Source organism: Macrobrachium rosenbergii, chromosome 54 (genome assembly GCF_040412425.1).
Source record: "Macrobrachium rosenbergii isolate ZJJX-2024 chromosome 54, ASM4041242v1, whole genome shotgun sequence".
NCBI lineage: Eukaryota > Metazoa > Arthropoda > Malacostraca > Decapoda > Palaemonidae > Macrobrachium > Macrobrachium rosenbergii.
The window spans coordinates 25,947,199-25,953,197 of record NC_089794.1 but is presented as its reverse complement, the minus strand read 5'-3'; positions in this window follow the sequence as shown (position 1 = coordinate 25,953,197).

Sequence of the window (5,999 nt, the reverse complement as noted above, 5' to 3'; positions counted from 1 at the left end):
TCTCTCTCTCTCCATCCTTCTACATTTTCTTTACTAAAACCCTTTTCTTTCTAATACTCGCGTCTTAATTTTTCTTTCTACATTGTTTTATTCTTTTATCACTTCTCCACTTTCTTTTTCGTTCTTAATTTTTCACCTCCTTTATTTTCCTTTCTTTTTATTTTCTTCCTTTCGTTTACTCTCCTCATTTTCTCTCTCTCTCTCTCTCTGTCTTTTCCTCTCTTCCCTTAACTTTACTGCTAATTTCTTATCCTTTCTTTTCCTTTTCCTCCTTTCTTTTCCTCCCTTTCCTTAATTTTCTCTTTCCTTGCTTCTTTTCCTCTCTTTTTCATTTCCCTCCTTTCATTCCCTCTCTTTCCTAAATTTTCCTCCTTTTTCTTTTCCTTTCTTTCTCATTTTCCTCCTTTCTTTTCCTTTCTTCTTCATTTTCCTCCTCCTTTCTTTTTCTCTCTTAATTTTCCTACTCCTTTCTTCTTTCTTTTTTCCTTTTCCTCCTTTCGTTTCCTCTCTTCTTCATTCTCCTCCTTTCGTTCACTCTCTTCTTCATTCTCCTCCTTTCTTTTCCCCTCTTCTTCATATTCCTCCTTTCTTTTCCTCTCTACTTCATTCTCCTCCTTTCGTTTCCTCTCTTCTTCATTTTCCTCCTCCTTTCTTTTCCACTCTTAATTTTCCTCCTCCTTTCTTCTCCTTTCTTTTTTCCTTTTCCTCCTTTCGTTTCCTCCCTTCTTCATTCTCCCTTTCCTTCTTTCTTGTCGTCCTCTGTGTCTATCAGTCCTTCAGCTTCATGAGGAGGAGTTGATCAATATTCCAGGCCGCCTTTTTTTTTTTTTTTTTTTTGGTACGATACTGAATTTCCAAAAATAAAAAAAGAAGATTTTTATATCTATCCCAAGTTTTTTTCTTTTGGCTCTGATGGAGGATGAACGCTCATTACACTAATGATGATTATTAAGTTTGCTCATGCATATAATAAACTGTATATATGTGTATATATATGTATATATATATATATATATATATATATATATATATATATATATATATATATATATATATATATATATATATATATATATATATACATCTGTGTGTGTGTGTGTGTGTGTGTGTGTGTGTGAGAGAGAGAGAGAGAGAGAGAGAGAGAGAGAGAGAGAGAGAAAGACTCGTCAATATGTAATACATATATACGAGTATGTATATATATATATATGTGTGTAATATATATATATATATATATATATATATATATATATATATATATATATATATATATATATATATATATATATATATATATATATATATATATATATATATATATATATATATACTGTATATATGTATTATATATTCTCTCTCTCTCTCTCTCTCTCTCTCTCTCTCTCTCTCTCACGTGCACACGTACAGGAACTGCGCAAACACAGTCATGGCTAGGGAGCTTACTCTGCTATCATAAGGTATCTGAACGTTTACGCTGTCAAGAGAAATCCTCTTAAACATCAGAACCAAGTCTTTTAATAATCTTATAATCCATAAACGTTTTTGGTCTTACGTTACGTAGTAATGCTAATCGTCATAAGAAATTAAGAGTAGAGTAAAATCAGAAATGTTAGAAATTGGAGATATATTGATTAAGAAATTTTTTTCTGTGCTGGTCAAATGAATCTGGCATATGAAATATTCTTTATACGAGAGAGAGAGAGAGAGAGAGAGAGAGAGAGAGAGAGAGAGAGAGAGAGAGAGAGAGAGAGAGAGAGGAGCTTTCACGGAAAGGAAACTAGAGGTGTTTTATTGAGAGAAGTCGACAGAAACACACGTAACGAGGCAGGTTCGAAAATGCAGAGGTCTTTCCAAGATTCAGGGCCGAGTTGGGAATTGCTTAACAGAAACACATTTTGTGTAATAAAAATCCACAGTTGTATAGTAAACTGTATTACTCCGTAAAAGACAAAAGCACAGACTTTCGAACACTTGAACGGTGTTCGTCATCAGTGTTTACGTTAAAATATACGGTAGGTATTTTAAAGTAAAAGCGATGTGGAACATGACTGTTACGCACTAATACATACAGTTTACTATATAACAGTGGATTTTTATTACACAAACTGTATTTCACGAGGTTGCGAATTTTTTAGCAGTACATTTGGTCGTGTGAAGATTTTCACGACAGTGAACAAGACCCGTGTTTTTATCCTCTGAGCCAAAAAAAAACACATAACGGAAGCCAAGCACGTCTCTCTCTCTCTCTCTCTCTAAAAAAAAAGTGCATTGCATAGAAATCTTGAGTAACAAAACGATAGAGAAGAGATTTAGAATTCTGTTGTTTTGGTTTCAACGGTAAAATGTAAATCTTAGATGAAAAAGATAGCAAAGGATATCATTCATTTTTCATTTTTTTATTTCACCAAAGAAAATACATTTTTGATGCAAAGAATTTCATGAAAAATGATAGGGAAAAGGGGATTTTATTTTGTGTTTTGTTTTCAATAGTAAATAAAAATATTTCCATGCTAAAGCACAGCGAATGGATAATTTATATATTTGGTTTCAACAACGAAAAAATAAAATTTTAATGCAAAAAAGGATAGCAAACGGATTTATTCATTTATCAATGTTTTGGTTTAAACTAAAAAAAAATAAATAAAAAAGAGAGCAAAACTTTAACCATTTATATTCATTTACTTTTTTTATTGCTTTGAATAACACAACAATAAGCTTTTGATGTTCGTTGCTTATCAGGAAACAGAGTTTGAAAGACTGTGCAATCAAATCCGCTGATACACTCATGCTCTCATGGGGATTAATGGCTAATAGTTAATATTTCATTGTGATTTTGTAAATCAGGGATCGCTTAATCTCATTGGAAATATATCCATGACCTTCCGATGAATGTTGAAGCAGTGCTTACGTTTGGCAATATAAGTTTTGGAATGCATATCCATATACATATATATTTGTGTATATATATGTATATACATACATATATATGGATATATTTTTATGTATACACATATATATGTATACATATATATAATATACATATATATAATATACACACACACACACACATATATATATATATATATATATATATATATATATATATATATATATATATATATATATATATATATATATATATATATATATATATAATGTTCAGTGCTTTAAAAGACTTTATGTGAGATACTGAAAGCAAATATCTATAGTATAAATATCTCGATATGACCATAACATATTAAAGAAAGTAAGGAAAAATGTAAACATAAAAAAAGTTATGTCTAACTTTTCTGAAGACTGTCTGGAATGTCGAACTTAGAGTGGTAAGAATTATATTAGTATGTAATTAGGTTAAAGACCTCATGGGACTCGCAAGGCTCATAGGGTAGGCGCGCGCTGAACTCTGGTTTCTTAGACCTTTGCCTTAGACACGAGGCCAGTGTGTCGCTAGGCCCACTTTTTAACACCCTAGGCAGTGGGCTGGTACCTATTTTCTCACTAACCCTCTCGAGTTTTCAGACCGCTAGGTTGGCCGGCCACCGGGTTTATGTAATGGCGTTATCCCCAAGCCACCAGTGAACGAAGGGATTTGAACCCCGGTCCTCTCGACTAGTAGGCGAGAATATTATCACTCCGTCAAAGGTAGATTAATGTAAAGAAGTGAACTTTATGAATGTACTATTTTGTGACTAATTTTAACAAAACTTGTAAGTTAACCAATGAATTTAAGGAAAAAGGTTCCATACCTAACTAATAAATATAATTTTTATGGCATAAAATAATTTAAAAATATTTTTATTCAGCATATAATTATTATATTACGTGATTATTCCACTAATTTCGCAAGAAAACATTGGTTTTTAGTTTTCCTTAAAAGAAAACTATTGTGCCGGCTTTGCCCATTCGCACTTTTTCTGTCCGCCCTCAGATCTTGAAAATTACTGAGACTAGAGGGCTACAAATTGCTATGTTGATCACCCACCCTCCAGTCATCAAACATACCCTTTACCGTGCATCTAGCAACGATATAGGACATGCCACCACCGTGCCGTGGTTAAAGTTGCATGGACCGCGGCTCATACAGCAAATACCGGGACCAACGGAAGATAGATGTATTTTCGGTGGCTTTGATTATATGCTGTTCAGAAAACCCGATTGCTCCGAAGAAACTTCGGCGCATTTTTAACTTGTTTAATCTTTGCAAAGGCATGCGAGAGATAATTTTCTTGACGTTTAATTGAATTTCAAGTATGAAAAAATGACTTAAGGCGTCCAGAGATTCTCAAAGGTTGGAAAAATGGGTTTCCTGTTAAATGAGGCAAGAGCATTTTACAAAAGCGTGCTCTTAAAGGAGGCAGATTTGAACGAATTTCTACCGTAGACAGCGAACCAACTCTCTCTCTCTCTCTCTCTCTCTCTCTCTCTCTCTCTCTCTCTCTCTCTCTCTCTCTCTCTCTCTCTCTCATATTCAAAGAATCCTTTTGTCTCTTTAATTTCTATATATTTTTTATCGTCATTCCTATTACATTTATGAATGTAATAACTTTTAATCCATATAGGTATATAATTCTCTCTCTCTCTCTCTCTCTCTCTCTCATACTCCAAGAATCGTTTTGTCTCTTTAATTTATCGTTAGTCCTGTTGCGCTTATGAATGTGGTAACTTTTAATCAATATATATATTTCTCTCTCTCTCTCTCTCTCTCTCTCTCTCTCTCTCTCTTTCTCTCTCTCTCTCAGAATCCTTTCGTCTCTTTATTTTCCTATATATCTTTTATCGTTATTCCTATTGCGCTTATGAATGTAGTAACTTTTCAGCAATATATATAATTCTCTCTCTCGTTCTCTCTCTCGTTCTCTCTCTCTCTCTCTCTCTCTCTCTCTCTCTCTCTCTAGGAAGAAGAAGAAGAAGAAGCGGAAGAAGAGAATTTAATGGGGCATGAATTAAAAGGGACGTTTCATTAAATGTTAATTACCGCCTACAGTGAGCTACGCCTGTCACACTGTCAGCAAAGCTTAAGTCACACTTCTTTTTCACGTTAGATTTAATTTAGTAGGGATGCGTTATAACCTTAAATTTACTTTATAACCATTATAAATTATATCTTCCTGATAAGCTTTGAATTGTCGTTATAGCTACGATAAATCACGTCTTCGTTATAATCTTTAAATTTACATTATAATTGTCATTAATTGCTTTTTCGTTATAACCTATAGATTTCGTTATAACTGTCATTAATTGTATCTTCGTTATAATATTCAAATTTACGTCATACGAACCGTAGACCGCTTCTTAGGAAAGACAGTGGTTAGTTCATTCTCTAAACTAGAATATTTACAAATCATGATGGACAATGATATTCGTAAATAATTATTTCATTCTTTTTTGAAATATCAATTGTCTTTTTCCATCTGAAATAGCACTGCAATGCATTCAGGCAATAAATGTATTTTAATGCTTCTTATTTTTAGGACCTGATTAGAAATATATTTAATTTTCTGTATGCTGTACCGAGACTTAGTAACGAGCGCTTTCTAAAACTAATACTTGGAAGTGTTTAGAAGCGATTAACTGTTGTCAGCGCCACTGAACAGGATGATTGTGATGTAATAGCTTCTTACGTGACATTAAACAGAATATTCGCTCCCGCTTTTTCTACAGATAATGTATAAATGTCGCTTGCGTCCAGTCAAAGCATTTCATATCACAAAAAAGCTGTCAAACTTTTCCAGGAGGACGGATTAGTGATTAAATGAAGCCGGACAAATAAAGGTATATACTTTATTTTTTATTTTGATTCGTTATGATAAAGTGGAGCTTACAATAGGGGGATAGTCCTGTCTAACGAGGTGTACAATTTTCCTTAAATGTTCGCGATAATCGTGAACCTGAATCATTCCTGATTACTGATGTTTCAGTTTCGGGAGCGTATAGAGTAAATTAGCATCCGTCATATTTTATGAACAATACAAAGAGGGATTTCAGAAGGCGAGATCTTA